The sequence below is a fragment of the Ambystoma mexicanum genome, chromosome 1p, assembly GCF_040938575.1.
Source record: "Ambystoma mexicanum isolate Mex_15411 chromosome 1p, UKY_AmexF1_1, whole genome shotgun sequence".
NCBI lineage: Eukaryota > Metazoa > Chordata > Amphibia > Caudata > Ambystomatidae > Ambystoma > Ambystoma mexicanum.
In genome coordinates, this window is record NC_090921.1 from 740,624,456 (window position 1) to 740,643,646 (window position 19,191).

General features: G+C 48.4%; 1 protein-coding gene across 1 annotated transcript in view; it reads right to left on the reverse strand.

Moving 5' to 3' along the window:
• LOC138563770 (methanethiol oxidase-like) overlaps nucleotides 1-19,191 on the reverse strand; it is a 421,550-nt gene that overhangs the window by 283,490 nt on the left and 118,869 nt on the right. The window lies entirely within an intron of this gene.

Genomic DNA, 19,191 nt, shown 5'->3' on the forward strand with positions numbered 1-19,191 from the left:
ACCTGCTGCACACTGACACTGAGTCCAGGTTCCCAGAGTAAACAGATGAAACTACATGCAGAGAACTTGCTGCACGCTGTGACACTAAGTCCAAGTTCCCAGAGTGAACTGAAGAAATGAAATTCTGAGAACCTGCTGCACACTGACATTGAGTCCAGGTTCCCAGAGTAAACAGATGAAACTACATGCAGAGAACTTGCTGCAAACTGTGACACTAAGTCCAAGTTCCCAGAGTAAACAGGAGAAACTACATACTGAGAACTGGCTTCACACTGTGACACTAAGTCAAAGTGCCCAGCGTGAACTTAAGAAATTAAATTCTGAGAACCTGCTACACACTGACACTGAGTCCAGGTTCCCATAGTAAACAGAAGAAACAACACGATGAGAAGTTGCTGCACACTGTGACACGAAGTCAAAGTTCCCAGAGTGAACTGAAAAATTGAATGCTGAGTACTTGCTGCACACTGTGACACTAAGTCCAAGTTCCTAGAGTGAACTGAAGAAATGAAATTCTGAGAACCTGCTGCACACTGTGACACTGAGTCCAGGTTCCCAGACAAAACAGAAGAATCTACATGCTGAGAACTTGCTGCACACTGTGACGCTAAGTCAAAGTTCCCAGAGTGAACTGAAGAAGTGAAATGCTGAGAACTTGCTGCACATTGTGACACTAAGTCCAAGTTCCCAGAGTGAACTGAAGAAATGAAATGCTGAAAACCTGCTGCACACTGTGATACTGAGTACAGGTTCCCAGACTAAACAGAAGAAACTACATGCTGAGAACTTGCTGCACACTGTGACACTAAGTCCAAGTTCCCAGAGTGAACTGAAGAAATGAAATGCTGAGAACCTGCTGCACACTGACACTGAGTCCAGGTTCCCAGAGTAAACAGATGAAACTACATGCAGAGAAGTTGCTGCACGCTGTGACACTAAGTCCAAGTTCCCAGAGTGAACTAAAGAAATGAAATGCTGAGAACCTGCTGCACACTGACACTGAGTCCAGGTTCCCAGAGTAAACAGACGAAACTACATGCAGAGAACTTGCTGCACACTGTGACACAAACTCAAAGTTCCCAGAGTGAACTTAAGAAATGAAATGCTGAGAACTTGCTGCACACTGTGACACTAAGTCCAAGTTCCCAGAGTGAACTGAAGAAACGAAATGCTGAGAACCTGCTGCACTCTGTGACACTGAGTCCAGGTTCCCAGGCTAAACAGAAGAAACTACACACTGAGAACTTGCTGCACACTGTGACACTAAGTCAAAGTTCCCAGAGTGAACTAAAGAAATGAAATGCTGAGAACTTGCTGCACACTGTGACACTTAGTCCAAGTTCCCAGGGTGAACTGAAGAAACGAAATGCTGAGAACTTGCTGCACTCTGTGACACTGATCCAGGTTCCCAGACTAAACAGAAAAAACTATACGCTGAGAACTTGCTGCACACTGTGATACTGATTTCAAGTTCCCAGACTAAACAGAAGAAACTACATGCTGAGAACTTGCTGCACACTGTGACACTAAGTCCAAGTTCCCAGAGTGAACTGAAGAAATGAAATGCTGAGAACCTGCTGCACACTGACACTGAGTCCAGGTTCCCAGAGTAAACAGATGAAACTACATGCAGAGAACTTGCTGCACGCTGTGACACTAAGTCCAAGTTCCCAGAGTGAACTGAAGAAATGAAATGCTGAGAACCTGCTGCACACTGACACTGAGTCCAGGTTCCCAGAGTAAACAGATGCAACTACATGCAGAGAACTTGCTGCACGCTGTGACACTAAGTCCAAGTTCCCAGAGTGAACTGAAGAAATGAAATGCTGAGAACCTGCTGCACACTGACACTGAGTCCAGGTTCCCAGAGTAAACAGACGAAACTATACGCTGAGAACTTGCTGCACACTGTGATACTGATTTCAAGTTCCCAGACTAAACAGAATAAACTACATGCCGAGAACTTGCTGCACACTGTGACACTAAGCAAAAGTTATCAGAGTGAACTGAAGAAATGAAATGCTGAGAACTTGCTGCACATTGTGACACTAAGGCCAAGTTTCCAGAGTGAACCGAAGAAATGAAATGGCGAGAACCTGCTGCACACTGACACAGAGTCCAGGTTACCAGACTAAACAGACAAAACTACATGCAGAGAACTTGTTGCACACTGTGACACTAAGTCCAAGTTCCCAGAGTGAACTGAAGAAATGAAATGCTGAGAACCTGCTGCACACTGACACTGAGTTCAGGTCCCCAGACTAAACAGAAGAAACTACACGCTGTGAACTTGCTGCACACTGTGACACTAAGTCAAAGTAACCAGAGTGAACTCAAGAAATGAAATGCTGAGAACATGCTGAATACTGTGATACTGAGTCCAAGTTCCCAGACTAAACAGAAGAAACTACACGCTGAGGATTTGCTGCACACTGTGACACTAAGTCAAAGTTCCCAGTGTGAACTGAAGACATGAAATACTGAGAACTTGCTGCACATTGGTAAACTAAGTCCAAGTTCCCAGAGTGAACTGAAGAAATGAAATGCTGAGAACCTGCTGCACACTGACACTGAGTCCAGGTTCCCAGAGTAAATAGACAAAACTACATGCAGAGAACTTGCTGCACTCTGTGACACAAACTCAAAGTTCCCAGAGTGAACTTAAGAAATGAAATGCTGAGAACTTGCTGCACACTGTGACACTAAGTCCAAGTTCCCAGAGTGAACTGAAGAAACGAAATGCTGAGAACCTGCTGCACTCTGTGACACTGAGTCCAGGTTCCCAGAGTAAACAGAAGAAACTACATGCAGAAAACTTGCTGCACACTTTGACACTAAGTCCAAGTTCCCAGAGTGAACTGTAGAAATGAAATGCTGAGAACCTGCTGAACACTGTGATACTGAGTCCAGGTTCCCAGACTAAACAGAACAAACTACACGCTGAGAACTTGCTGCACATTGTGACACTAAGTCCAAGTTCCCAGAGTGAACTGAAGAAATGAAATGCTGAAAACCTGTTGCACACTGTGATACTGAGTACAGGTTCCCAGAATAAACAGAAGAAACTACATGCTGAGAACGTGCTGCACACTGTGACACTAAGTCCAAGTTCCCAGAGTGAACTGAAGAAATGAAATGCTGAGAACCTGCTGCACACTGACACTGAGTCCAGGTTCCCAGAGTAAACAGATGAAACTACATGCAGAGAACTTGCTGCAAACTGTGACACTAAGTCCAAGTTCCCAGAGTAAACAGGAGAAACTACATACTGAGAACTGGCTTCACACTGTGACACTAAGTCAAAGTGCCCAGCGTGAACTTAAGAAATTAAATTCTGAGAACCTGCTACACACTGACACTGAGTCCAGGTTCCCATAGTAAACAGAAGAAACAACACAATGAGAAGTTGCTGCACACTGTGACACGAAGTCAAAGTTCCCAGAGTGAACTGAAAAATTGAATGCTGAGTACTTGCTGCACACTGTGACACTAAGTCCAAGTTCCTAGAGTGAACTGAAGAAATGAAATTCTGAGAACCTGCTGCACACTGTGACACTGAGTCCAGGTTCCCAGACAAAACAGAAGAATCTACATGCTGAGAACTTGCTGCACACTGTGACGCTAAGTCAAAGTTCCCAGAGTGAACTGAAGAAGTGAAATGCTGAGAACTTGCTGCACATTGTGACACTAAGTCCAAGTTCCCAGAGTGAACTGAAGAAATGAAATGCTGAAAACCTGCTGCACACTGTGATACTGAGTACAGGTTCCCAGACTAAACAGAAGAAACTACATGCTGAGAACTTGCTGCACACTGTGACACTAACTCCAAGTTCCCAGAATGAACTGAAGAAATTAAATGCTGAGAACCTGCTGCACACTGACACTGAGTCCAGGTTCCCAGAGTAAACAGACAAAACTACATGCAGAGAACTTGCTGCACACTGTGACACTAAGTCCAAGTTCCCAGACTGAACTCAAGAAATGAAATGCTGAGAACCCGCTGCACACTGACACTGAGTCCAGGTTCCCAGAGTAAACAGACGAAACTACATGCAGAGAACTTGCTGCACACTGTGACACAAACTCAAAGTTCCCAGAGTGAACTTAAGAAATGAAATGCTGAGAACTTGCTGCACACTGTGACACTAAGTCCAGGTTCCCAGAGTAAACACACGAAACTACATGCAGAGAACTTGCTGCACACTGTGACACTAAGTCCAAGTTCCCCGAGGGAACTGAAGAAATGAAATGCTGAGAACCTGCTGCACACTGACACTGAGTCCAGGTTCCCAGAGTAAACAGACGAAACTACATGCAGAGAACTTGCTGCACTCTGTGACACAAACTTAAAGTTCCCAGAGTGAACTTAAGAAATGAAATGCTGAGAACTTGCTGCACACTGTGACACTAAGTACAAGTTCCCAGAGTGAACTGAAGAAACGAAATGCTGAGAACCTGCTGCACTCTGTGGCACTGAGTCCAGGTTGCCAGAGTAAACAGAAAAAACTACATGCAGAGAACTTGCTGCACACTTTGACACTAAGTCCAAGTTCCCAGAGTGAACTGAAGAAATGAAATGCTGAGAACCTGCTGCACACTGGGCCTCATTACGACCCTGGCGCTAAGTGAAAAACGATGGCGGTAAATGGTTACCGCCATCGTTTTCCGCCAGGTCGGATCATGACTCGTGACCGTAAACTACGATGCCAATAGCGGCATCGTAGTTAACGCTGCCGCTAACTGCGCTAAGGGTGCGCGCACGCGACCGCCCACACCGTACTTAGCGCCATGGCGGAAAGGTACGCAAATGCCGACCCAAGCGGACATGCACCTAACGCCATCACCGAGGCCGCTAAGTACCTTACCGCCATGGTGCAAATAACGCCATCGCGAACCAACCGTAAAGGGCCATGTCAAGTGAATGCAGCTGCCACAGGTGCACAGAAACAGCACAGGTGAAGGCAATACAGACTCAGGGGAGTACAAAAAGAGCACACCCCACCCCTACCCACACCCAGTCACACTCCACAATGATGCCAATACGACTAGCAATGTTGGGGCTGGAGGACCTGATAGCAATGCATGTGCTACTACAACAGCAACAACAACAACAACTACTACAACAACAACAACTACAACAACAACAACAACAACAACAACAACAACAGGCAGCACAGAGGAGACGCAGGAGGAGAAGGAGGGCAAGGCAGGCCCAGCAAGCCCCACCTGCACAGCCAGTGCCACCACGCAGGCAGCCCCCAATACCACGCATCAGAGCCAATCCATTCAACCTCACTGCTGAGCAGATCCACACCCTGTACCGTTTGGACCGGGACACCATCACCGCCATCGTAGACATGACACACAACGACATCGTCAGCATGATAGAAAGTCCAACCGCCATCCCCCCCCTACTGAAGGTAGTGGCTGTACTCCACTTCCTGGCCACAGGCAGCTACCAGCACACAGTGGGGCACCTGCATGGCATTTCACAACCATTATTCTCGCAAACACTCATCCAAGTGCTCGATGCCCTCCTCAAGCACACAGACAACCACATCTCATTACCACGGACTGGCCAGGAGATAGCTAACACCAAAGTGGGTTTCCATGCACTAGCCGGCATACCCGGTTGCATTGGTGCCATCGACTGCACCCATGTGGAATTGGTGGTTCCACGTGCCGTGGAGGTACCGTACCGCAACCGGAAACAGTTCCACTCAATCAACGTGCAAATGGTCTGTGACTCCAACAAGATCATCACACATTGTTGTGCCCGATTCCCCGGATCAACCCATGATTCCATGGTCCTGAGGAACTCCACAATACCACGCTACATGGAGCGACATGCAGGCCCAAGATCCTGGCTACTCGGTGAGTCCAATGTAATGGAAGTGGGCAGGTGAATGACGTACCGATGCATACTCCACCTGGCTGAAAAGGGGGGGGGGGGATGCATACTCCACCTGGCTGAAAGGGGGGGGGGATGCATACTCCACCTGGCTGAAAGGGGGGGGGATGCATACTCCACCTGGCTGAAAGGGGGGGGGGGATGCATACTCCACCTGGCTGAAAGGGGGGGGGATGCATACTCCACCTGGCTGAAAGGGGGGGGGGATGCATACTCCACCTGGCTGAAAGGGGGGGGGGATGCATACTCCACCTGGCTGTGAGTAACACGGAGAACGGAGACAGAGGATGGGCACTCACAATGCACACAACCCCTCTGCATACATTGGGTGATGGCATGCAAAACAGGCCATGGAAGCCATGAGCATATACAGGTAGCATTGTGTGAATAAATTAGGTCATGTAGATGTGAGCCAAATTAACAGTTGGATGCAAGCCATGATGGAACATCATGTTCTTGATCAGACAACATGACTGACACATACATTCTCGCCTACATACAGGTGATGCAGGCTATCCCCTGAAGAGTTGGCTCCTTACACCAGTCCGGAACCCGCAGAACCAGCACGAGGAGGACTTCAACCGTGCACATACACGTACTCGTGTGGTCATAGAGCAGACATTCGGCCTATTGAAGGCACGGTTCCGAAGCCTCAGTAGGTCTGGTGGGGCACTCCTGTATGGCCATGAGAAGGTGGCAAAGATCGTCATGGCATGTGTAATGCTACACAATATGTGCGTCAGGCAGAATGTGCCCCTGCCCCCTGACGCAGAACTACAACCACCTGACGATGAGGATGAGGAGGGAGCAGATGGGGCGGCACCCCATGGAGGAGGCGATGCACAGGAGGGGCGTGCAATGCGCCAAACTATCATCGACCACTGCTTCTAGCACACATGGCTGGTGTGTGTCACATGGTGGCTGCACTTGGGGCACTGTGTGGCACCGGGACATGCACACTGTGGACTGTACACCAATAAAGCACACATGCGCAAAGAAAAATTCAACACACTCTGGTTTTTTTTTCAAGGTAAAAGTGTATTCAAGCCATGGAACGTCGTGACCCACCACCTCCCACCTCCCCCCTGCACACCCCCCCCCAACTCCCCCCTTAACTCCCCAACACACCTCCCCGCCACCCCCCTGCACACCCCAACACACCCACTCCCCCCTCCACCCTCCCCCCCCTGGAATCCCAACAAAGGTGTGAGTTAGTCTGTGCAGCAGTGTCTGAAGTAGGATTCCTACACTGTCCGGCCACTATTGGCAGCCCCCTCCACTGGCCCCCGGGGCACGCCTGCCTGTGCTGCGGAGGTTCCTCCCCGATCGGCGGATGGGGCTGCTCGGTGTCGAGCTGGCAACCGAGGAGGATCCTGCCTGCTCATTTGGACGCATGTCCCGAATTGTCTGCACAAGGTCAGTGATGGCGTGCCGCACAGCAGCAAGTTCCGCGCAGATGTCCTTTGTGGAGGACTCTATAGCGCCCTTCACTGTCTCAGCACATTTCTCCATTGCTGCACTTGACCCCCCACATTCTGCAACATGTTCTTCGAGCAGCGAGGAAAGTTGCTGCTGCCGGGTGACAATCGCCTCCAGGGAATGGTTGGTATTCTGGCCCATGGCTAATGGCAGTGGTATACCCATTGGGCTGATCACCCCCTGCAGCGGGGATGGAGTGGCTGGCCAATCGTCATCCTCTGGCTGACCCTGTGTGGCATCCGCATGCGGGCTGCTTAGGGACAGGTAGGGGGAATGAGGGTGGGCTGTGGGGCTTCTGACATCACTCTCCTCAAAGATCCCTGCTTCGCTATCGGAGGAGGCTGCAATGGCAGCAGTTTCCCCTATAGTGCTGCTTGCAGCAGAGGCTGTGCCTTCTGTGGGCATGATTTGTGTGATGTCTGCTGCTGCTGCTGCTTCTGTACTGCCTGCTGGGGTGGCTGTCTGTGCCCTGTCCTGTTTTCCTTGCATGGATTTTGGCTGCTGTGGGGTTTTCCTCGGGACGGCAGAGGTGGAGGGTTGTGGTGTTGGCACAGTTGTCCTGGCCCTCTTGGTGGGTGTGGAGGCAGTGGTGTCCTCTTCCTCAAGGTCGGAATTTGAGCCTGTGGTGGGACAAAGGAGGGAGAGTGTTATTGATGGGTCTGCGGACATTGGCCGGGCATTGTGGCGACTGGCATCTTATCAGTTGGTACATGTGGCACATTTCATGCAGGGGAAAAAAGTTGTCTCCCTTTTGTGTGGAAGTAGCATGGAGGTATGTGGGTGCCTGCAGTTAGGGTGTGCATACTGCATGTGTACAGGGTGCAGATCGGATGTATCTGTGGGCAGTCTCCTGCTGATGTGTTGCATTTACACTATGGGCCAACATTGTACTTCACATGAATGGACTTAGGTGAGATTTGCATGCCTTGATTTGAGCCACCTACCTGCATCGCCTGATGTCGGGGCTCCTCTCTCCATTCCTCCTACTCCTTCAATGCTCTGCATTCCGATTGTGGAGGCACAGATTTCCTCCCATGGCTGCAATTTAATAGGGGACTCCGATCCTCCCCCAGTTGCCATTGCCTGGTTCATGTTTGCTGATAGTATGCTCCTGACTCTGAGCCGGAGATCGTCCCACCGCTTGCGGCACTGTGTGACATTGCGGGGTGTTGTTCCCACGGCACTGACCCGCTGAGCTACCAGTGCCCATATGGCCTTCTTCTTGGATATGGCCGGTCTTGTCATTTGGTTGGAGAATACCACTGCGGCGTTCTCCTGGAGGGTCTCCGCTAGCATGGTAAGCTCCTCTCTGGAGAAGCGGTCTTGCCGCTGGCGGTCACAGGCTTTTTTCACCACTTTAGGCATTTTCCTGCAGGTAGAAGGTTGAAGCTGGTATTTGCGGGGTCTCAGGCTTGGATGTCCAGTGGTTGGGGAGGATGGCAATGGATTGTGTTTTTAAAGATGGCCGACGGGCTGCTTCCCGTTCCGGCGCGATGACGCTATTTCCGGTTTGGCCTTTTACGGCCGCCGCTAATTACGGTGGCCGTAAATTACGGTGGCCGCTACTTACGCTGGCGGAAGGGCACCTTGCTCGCTTAGCGATGCCGGTAGGGGCCTTTTCCGCCATGGCGTTAATTGCATTACCGCCATGGCGTAATGCTCGTGCGCGATGGGTCGTGATGTGGCGCTCTTTACGCCATCGTCCCACGGCGTAAACGCTCATTACGCCATGGCGGTAATGACGGGCGATTACCGCCAGGGTCGTAATGAGGCCCACTGTGTCCAGGATCCCAGATTAAACAGACAAAACTACATGCAGAGAACGTGTTGCACACTGTGACACTAAGTCCAAGTTCCCAGAGTAAACAGGAGAAACTACATACTGAGAACTGGCTTGACACTGTGTTAGGGAGAATTCTCTGTTTAGGCTGAATTTCCCTACCTAGTGAGTCCCCCAGCAGCTTTGCTGGATTTCTGGGGTTTAATTTTTTTTCTCCTGCCAAGAGTGAGACTCTTTTACCCTCACTCTTGGACATGTTGAAGTGTGTTTTCTTGGTTAAACCTTGTGTTGAATGGGCTATGGGGTCTCTTACTCCATAGGGCCTCATGTATTTTTGTGATGTGGGTCACACAGCACCCTCTGTGCCGTGACCCAGGGGTGTCCTAGGGACTCCCCAACATAGACTCCATACCCTGGGACTGACTACTGTCTCCCAGGGCATGTAAAGTCACCAAAGACTTTGCTAGTCTTGAATCCTGAACAGAACCAGTACAAACCATCATATTGTGGACGTACTGGCTGGGGCAATTCGATTGCCCCAGGGTCTGTTAGTCGAGGGGGCACGTCTCCGTCCCCCCTGATCGAGTTTTGGCTGGTGGCAGTGGAAACTACTTTTTATATTCGACCGCGAATATTTCCCTATGGGATTTCCCATTGTTTTAGGCTAACACATTTAATTATTTATTTACGGTAGCCTTAAACATACCACCGGTTTATATATTTATTTTTATAACTCCGGTTGGGACTTTTTGCCAAAACTTGATTCTAAAATGGCGTTGGTGTTCGCCTCTGTAACTCTGACCCAAAGTGGAGCCCTTTGTTCCACTTTTGGCGGGCTTCTCCACAGAAGCCCTCCAAAGTGGTGCCACTCTGTCTGGGGTACTTAGGAGGGGTGGAGGGGGATTTAGGCACCCTGGACTGAGTTACCTTGGTAACTCAAGTCGCACTCCGTCCTGATTGGCCCAAGTGGTGAGCCGCCCGGCTCACCACTTAGCATGGTTGAGTGACAGCTAGGCTGGGTGAATGGGGGTTTGCTGCATAAAAGCAGGGCTTTGGGGACTGGGACTTCAGAAGTCGCCACAGGACCAAGAATCCGACGAGGGAAGAGCTGAGCCGACCTGCTTCGACGACACCACCCGGTGGAGCCCTGCTGAACCGTCTCACCACTTTTTCCCGACGACCGAGGAGAACTCTTAACGGAGTGGCTCCTTCCCTTGACTGGTGGGGACAACCAGTTTTCGCCTTCTTTCCGTTCTTTGAGGTATCTCGTGGCCGCCTTGCCTGTGCCAAGCACCCCGGCAACCGGAATACCCCACTTTACCCCCATACCGCGAAAGTCGGCACCAACCCTTTAACCGGAGGACTCCGCGGCTGGTTTCTTCCCGGGCAGTGCAACGACCCTCTTCTTCTGCTCTTCAGCGAGAACTTCTTCTCCCCTGACCGACGTCGAGCCCTGCTGCCACTGCCTGGAACAACTGCCACCGCTGGAGGATCCTTTCCGCTTAAGGTACTGTGTTCTGCCTGGCTTCCCTTGCTACCGACTGTACGGGGTAGATTTAGTCCCCGGCTTTCGAACCTGGGAGTGCCTGGGACACTTTGGCTAAACTTTCTGAGCCACTCTAACCTCTTTTTGACTCTTTGCAAGACTTTGAATCTCTAACTAACAGTGTGATCTTGGGCATTTTCGCTCCGGCTACTCTAAGAGTGGGCCCTGCCTAGTGACTTTTGCTCACCTGTGACTTTATTCTTCTGTAAGCCTATTGCAAGTGCTCTGGACCTTAGAGTGGTGTGTCTAACCCATTTCTGCTTTTTCTCTCCCTTTCTTGGAAACTACTAGAGTGTCATCTAACGTTAAGCACTCACCTCTGTTTTAATTAAGTGGTGTTTTACCTAGAGTTGTCTAGATAGGAGAAAGGATTGAATCTACTTTCATTATAACTGTGTTGAAGTACTTTTACTATATTTTTGCTAGAGTGTTTTTAACTTATGTGTATTTTAAATAAATAACTATATACTTTTGAAACCAAGCTCTGGTCAGTGTTTGCTTGTGCTATTGTGTTTTGGTACATATTGTGTATACTTTACATACTGCCTAACTCTTCTTGAGAGAAGTCTGACTGCTCAGCCACAGCTACCAGGTAAATCTGGGTGGTACAGACTGCTACCAAAGGGGTTTACTGCTCTACCTGTAGTCTTAAATCTTTTGCAGTGTTCCCCAAGGGAACTGCACAGGTTTCTGCCTAACACTGGTGTACAGCGGTGGGATTTGTATTGAGTATACATTTTATTGTGCTTTAGATACCTTAGTGCAACTAACCACAAAGCTTAGCACTGAAAAAGTAAAACCTCTAACATGTCAGTTATAGAAAGCTATAGTCAAGAGTCCCTTGCAGCCAAAACTGCTGATTGTTTAAGAGTGCTCTGTAAACATAAGGATCTCCTGACTAAGGGCAAGAAAATGGAGCTGATTGAAAGATTGTTAGCTAACCAAAGTCTGGGTGATGGTTCAGAGGAACCTACCACTCCAGCGACTGTAGATGACAGTGTTGAAGTTAACATGGAGCAAAATGTTGATGTTTCTGAGGAAGAGTCAGAAGAGGAGGGTGAGGCTGTTGTAACTGTCCCCCCTAGGCCTCTGCCTGCTCTACCTGCTGTACCTACTGGACCTTTACCAGGTCCCACATTTAGTCCTCAGTACTTTGAACTGGAGAAAATGAAGCTAGAATTGGAGTATAAGAAACTTAATGCTCAAACTGACAAAGAACTAAGGCTAAGGGAAATGGAGCTCAAGTATGACTTAGAAATGAAGAAATTATCTGTTGAGAATGTTTCTCTCTCTGGCTCCTCTAGAAGTTCCAGTCCTAAAAGACCCCGGATGCCTAAAGAATTGGTTGGTATGTATGAGCCTAAGTTGGATGTGTTGGATTGGTTGTCTCTGTTTGAATATAATCATGGGCTCCAGAACATCACAGGAAATGACTTACTCACCTGGTTGTTCTCTAGGCTTCCCCCTGTTGCAACTGATGTGGTAATGGAGATGGGGGAGGAGGATAGGAAGGACTATGAATGTGTGAAACTAGCTTTGATAGCTAGGTTTGGGAAGACCCCTTCCCAGTATCTTAAGAGGTTTAGGAGCCTCAAAAAGCATGATGGTACCCCTTGGGCTACCTGGGTGAGTGAATGTTTGAAAAACTTAGAGGGATGGATTAAGGGTTACAAGGTGAACACTTATGAAGGTATGAAGAATTTGTTTATGTTGGAGACTATTTATGATGCCTGCTCTCCTGAGCTCAGACAACACTTGGCTGATTCCAAGGAATTAGATTCCCGGAGACTAGCTAAGGCTGCTGACTTGTGGGTTGCCAACAGGGCCACTCACAAGGATTCTGGGGTAACTCAGAAGAAGGATGGGGAGAAACAGCCTAAAAAAGACTCCAAAGAGAATTCTAATAATTCCTATCCCAAAGAGGGCCCCAAACCACAAAATAACCAGGGTAAGCCACATGGGAAACCTAGTCAGGCTACTGTACCTTCTGGCCACAAGCCAGAAGGAGGTCAGAACAAGCCACCCTTCCATAGAGCATTTGGACAATGCTATGTCTGTCAGGGTACTGACCATATCAAAGGAGATCCCAAGTGCAAGGGTAAACCTGCAGGGATCAGCACAGTCTCCTTAGCCTTCACTCCTGAGGATGAAGTACAGATGGCTAGTGCCCACTTTGAACTCTTTGCTGAAGAACCCTTGGGTCTTCAAGCAACTGTAAACTTAGAGCCTATGGGTCTGGTTAGTCCCCAGAATAGGGTTGTGTATAACTCCCTACCTGTTAACTCTAAGGTGTATTATGTGGACAGTGTTCTTGTCAATGGCCAGGATACTCCTGCCAGGAGAGACACTGGGGCCAGCAGAACAGTAGTGGATGAAAGCTTCTTTCAACCTGAGGATGTGGCCAAAGCACCCAAAGGTCCCACTAAGATGTCTGGAGGCCCTGTCCAAATGGTTCCTATTCTACCAGCCCTCATTCAATGTAACAACATGACAGTAAGGATCCCTGTCAGTGTTCAGACTGAGGTACCTGGGAAGGTCCTGTTAGGGAATGACCTAAGAACTCTAGGAGTAGTGTCACATACCCCCAGGCCTCCCAGTATGGAGAAGCAGAACTTAACCAAATTGGCTAGACAGGCTACCTTGAAGGACCCTTCTAAGCCTGTGGGACCCTCTACTGAGAACCCCACTACAAGCCCTGGTGTTAGTAAGTTGACCTCTAACCCAGGCACCTTTCCGGATAGTATGCTAGGAACATGGGAGCCCCAACCAAGCTCCATCATTGTTCCCCTAGTCTCAGAGTCTCTGACTCCCCCTGCTTCTGAGGAAGAGGTGGATAGACCAACTAGGCCCCTATCTGGACCCGAGAGAACTGGTAATTCTCAGTGCTGGTGGAAAACCAGAAAAGAAAAGTCTAAGGCCAAAAACCTTCAGACTGTTGGACCTTCTACTGAAGACCCCAACTCAAATCCTAATATTAGGGGGGGAACTCCTAAAATAGGTAAGGGTAGATCTAAGAGGAAGGGGAAGCAGGTACATTGCCTAACCCCAACCCCTCCAACCAAGAGGCCTAAGACCCAACCTGCTCCCACAAGAGAGGTGGTGAGGAACCTTGGAGGCCCCTCTAGATCTAAGGGAATCCTTTATAAGGACCCCTTGAAAAAGCCTAACATAGGTTCAGAAGTTGTACCAACTTCTGAGGGACTGGTCAACCAGATCCCCTATAACAAAAAGACTGATGTTCCTCAAAGGGTCTGTAGGTCCGTTAGCTTACAAAAGAAAACCTTTGAGTTCACCATTGAGCACAGGTCAGGGTGTCACCATCAAAATGCTGATGGACTCTCTAGGATGTATATCATCGACTAGAGGTATGAGGTTCATCCAGGAGTGGATTAAATCCTCCTGTCCCTTAGTCTGGGGGGGGCGAGTGTTAGGGAGAATTCTCTGTTTAGGCTGAATTTCCCTACCTAGTGAGTCCCCCAGCAGCTTTGCTGGATTTCTGGGGTTTAATTTTTTTTCTCCTGCCAAGAGTGAGACTCTTTTACCCTCACTCTTGGACATGTTGAAGTGTGTTTTCTTGGTTAAACCTTGTGTTGAATGGGCTATGGGGTCTCTTACTCCATAGGGCCTCATGTATTTTTGTGATGTGGGTCACACAGCACCCTCTGTGCCGTGACCCAGGGGTGTCCTAGGGACTCCCCAACATAGACTCCATACCCTGGGACTGACTACTGTCTCCCAGGGCATGTAAAGTCACCAAAGACTTTGCTAGTCTTGAATCCTGAACAGAACCAGTACAAACCATCATATTGTGGACGTACTGGCTGGGGCAATTCGATTGCCCCAGGGTCTGTTAGTCGAGGGGGCACGTCTCCGTCCCCCCTGATCGAGTTTTGGCTGGTGGCAGTGGAAACTACTTTTTATATTCGACCGCGAATATTTCCCTATGGGATTTCCCATTGTTTTAGGCTAACACATTTAATTATTTATTTACGGTAGCCTTAAACATACCACCGGTTTATATATTTATTTTTATAACTCCGGTTGGGACTTTTTGCCAAAACTTGATTCTAAAATGGCGTTGGTGTTCGCCTCTGTAACTCTGACCCAAAGTGGAGCCCTTTGTTCCACTTTTGGCGGGCTTCTCCACAGAAGCCCTCCAAAGTGGTGCCACTCTGTCTGGGGTACTTAGGAGGGGTGGAGGGGGATTTAGGCACCCTGGACTGAGTTACCTTGGTAACTCAAGTCGCACTCCGTCCTGATTGGCCCAAGTGGTGAGCCGCCCGGCTCACCACTTAGCATGGTTGAGTGACAGCTAGGCTGGGTGAATGGGGGTTTGCTGCATAAAAGCAGGGCTTTGGGGACTGGGACTTCAGAAGTCGCCACAGGACCAAGAATCCGACGAGGGAAGAGCTGAGCCGACCTGCTTCGACGACACCACCCGGTGGAGCCCTGCTGAACCGTCTCACCACTTTTTCCCGACGACCGAGGAGAACTCTTAACGGAGTGGCTCCTTCCCTTGACTGGTGGGGACAACCAGTTTTCGCCTTCTTTCCGTTCTTTGAGGTATCTCGTGGCCGCCTTGCCTGTGCCAAGCACCCCGGCAACCGGAATACCCCACTTTACCCCCATACCGCGAAAGTCGGCACCAACCCTTTAACCGGAGGACTCCGCGGCTGGTTTCTTCCCGGGCAGTGCAACGACCCTCTTCTTCTGCTCTTCAGCGAGAACTTCTTCTCCCCTGACCGACGTCGAGCCCTGCTGCCACTGCCTGGAACAACTGCCACCGCTGGAGGATCCTTTCCGCTTAAGGTACTGTGTTCTGCCTGGCTTCCCTTGCTACCGACTGTACGGGGTAGATTTAGTCCCCGGCTTTCGAACCTGGGAGTGCCTGGGACACTTTGGCTAAACTTTCTGAGCCACTCTAACCTCTTTTTGACTCTTTGCAAGACTTTGAATCTCTAACTAACAGTGTGATCTTGGGCATTTTCGCTCCGGCTACTCTAAGAGTGGGCCCTGCCTAGTGACTTTTGCTCACCTGTGACTTTATTCTTCTGTAAGCCTATTGCAAGTGCTCTGGACCTTAGAGTGGTGTGTCTAACCCATTTCTGCTTTTTCTCTCCCTTTCTTGGAAACTACTAGAGTGTCATCTAACGTTAAGCACTCACCTCTGTTTTAATTAAGTGGTGTTTTACCTAGAGTTGTCTAGATAGGAGAAAGGATTGAATCTACTTTCATTATAACTGTGTTGAAGTACTTTTACTATATTTTTGCTAGAGTGTTTTTAACTTATGTGTATTTTAAATAAATAACTATATACTTTTGAAACCAAGCTCTGGTCAGTGTTTGCTTGTGCTATTGTGTTTTGGTACATATTGTGTATACTTTACATACTGCCTAACTCTTCTTGAGAGAAGTCTGACTGCTCAGCCACAGCTACCAGGTAAATCTGGGTGGTACAGACTGCTACCAAAGGGGTTTACTGCTCTACCTGTAGTCTTAAATCTTTTGCAGTGTTCCCCAAGGGAACTGCACAGGTTTCTGCCTAACACACTGTGACACTAAGTCAAAGTGCCCAGAGTGAACTTAAGAAATGAAATTCTGAGAACCTGCTACACACTGACACTGAGTCCAGGTTCCCATAGTAAACAGAAGAAACAACACGATGAGAAGTTGCTGCACACTGTGACACTAAGTCAAAGTTCCCAGAGTGAACTGAAGACATGAAATACTGAGAACTTGCTGCACATTGTGACACTAAGTCCAAGTTCCCAGAGTGAACTGAAGAAATGAAATGCTGAAAACCTGTTGCACACTGTGATACTGAGTACAGGTTCCCAGACTAAACAGAAGAAACTACATGCTGAGAACGTGCTGCACACTGTGACACTAAGTCCAAGTTCCCAGAGTGAACTGAAGAAATGAAATGCTGAGAACCTGCTGCACACTGACATTGAGTCCAGGTTCCCAGAGTAAACAGATGAAACTACATGCAGAGAACTTGCTGCAAACTGTGACACTAAGTCCAAGTTCCCAGAGTAAACAGGAGAAACTACATACTGAGAACTGGCTTCACACTGTGACACTAAGTCAAAGTGCCCAGCGTGAACTTAAGAAATTAAATTCTGAGAACCTGCTACACACTGACACTGAGTCCAGGTTCCCATAGTAAACAGAAGAAACAACACGATGAGAAGTTGCTGCACACTGTGACACGAAGTCAAAGTTCCCAGAGTGAACTGAAAAATTGAATGCTGAGTACTTGCTGCACACTGTGACACTAAGTCCAAGTTCCTAGAGTGAACTGAAGAAATGAAATTCTGAGAACCTGCTGCACACTGTGACACTGAGTCCAGGTTCCCAGACAAAACAGAAGAATCTACATGCTGAGAACTTGCTGCACACTGTGACGCTAAGTCAAAGTTCCCAGAGTGAACTGAAGAAGTGAAATGCTGAGAACTTGCTGCACATTGTGACACTAAGTCCAAGTTCCCAGAGTGAACTGAAGAAATGAAATGCTGAAAACCTGCTGCACACTGTGATACTGAGTACAGGTTCCCAGACTAAACAGAAGAAACTACATGCTGAGAACTTGCTGCACACTGTGACACTAAGTCCAAGTTCCCAGAGTGAACTGAAGAAATGAAATGCTGAGAACCTGCTGCACACTGACACTGAGTCCAGGTTCCCAGAGTAAACAGATGAAACTACATGCAGAGAAGTTGCTGCACGCTGTGACACTAAGTCCAAGTTCCCAGAGTGAACTAAAGAAATGAAATGCTGAGAACCTGCTGCACACTGACACTGAGTCCAGGTTCCCAGAGTAAACAGACGAAACTACATGCAGAGAACTTGCTGCACACTGTGACACAAACTCAAAGTTCCCAGAGTGAACTTAAGAAATGAAATGCTGAGAACTTGCTGCACACTGTGACACTAAGTCCAAGTTCCCAGAGTGAACTGAAGAAACGAAATGCTGAGAACCTGCTGCACTCTGTGACACTGAGTCCAGGTTCCCAGGCTAAACAGAAGAAACTACACACTGAGAACGTGCTGCACACTGTGACACTAAGTCAAAGTTCCCAGAGTGAACTAAAGAAATGAAATGCTGAGAACTTGCTGCACACTGTGACACTTAGTCCAAGTTCCCAGGGTGAACTGAAGAAACGAAATGCTGAGAACTTGCTGCACTCTGTGACACTGATCCAGGTTCCCAGACTAAACAGAAGAAACTATACGCTGAGAACTTGCTGCACACTGTGATACTGATTTCAAGTTCCCAGACTAAACAGAAGAAACTACATGCTGAGAACTTGCTGCACACTGTGACACTAAGTCCAAGTTCCCAGAGTGAACTGAAGAAATGAAATGCTGAGAACCTGCTGCACACTGACACTGAGTCCAGGTTCCCAGAGTAAACAGATGAAACTACATGCAGAGAACTTGCTGCACGCTGTGACACTAAGTCCAAGTTCCCAGAGTGAACTGAAGAAATGAAATGCTGAGAACCTGCTGCACACTGACACTGAGTCCAGGTTCCCAGAGTAAACAGATGAAACTACATGCAGAGAACTTGCTGCACGCTGTGACACTAAGTCCAAGTTCCCAGAGTGAACTGAAGAAATGAAATGCTGAGAACCTGCTGCACACTGACACTGAGTCCAGGTTCCCAGAGTAAACAGACGAAACTATACGCTGAGAACTTGCTGCACACTGTGATACTGATTTCAAGTTCCCAGACTAAACAGAATAAACTACATGCCGAGAACTTGCTGCACACTGTGACACTAAGCAAAAGTTATCAGAGTGAACTGAAGAAATGAAATGCTGAGAACTTGCTGCACATTGTGGCACTAAGGCCAAGTTTCCAGAGTGAACCGAAGAAATGAAATGGCGAGAACCTGCTGCACACTGACACAGAGTCCAGGTTACCAGACTAAACAGACAAAACTACATGCAGAGAACTTGTTGCACACTGTGACACTAAGTCCAAGTTCCCAGAGTGAACTGAAGAAATGAAATGCTGAGAACCTGCTGCACACTGACACTGAGTCCAGGTTCCCAGAGTAAACAGATGAAACTACATGCAGAGAACTTGCTGCACGCTGTGACACTAAGTCCAAGTTCCCAGAGTGAACTGAAGAAATGAAATGCTGAGAACCTGCTGCACACTGACACAGAGTCCAGGTTACCAGACTAAACAGACAAAACTACATGCAGAGAACTTGTTGCACACTGTGACACTAAGTCCAAGTTCCCAGAGTGAACTGAAGAAATGAAATGCTGAGAACCTGCTGCACACTGACACTGAGTTCAGGTCCCCAGACTAAACAGAAGAAACTACACGCTGTGAACTTGCTGCACACTGTGACACTAAGTCAAAGTAACCAGAGTGAACTCAAGAAATGAAATGCTGAGAACATGCTGAATACTGTGAAACTGAGTCCAAGTTCCCAGACTAAACAGAAGAAACTACAC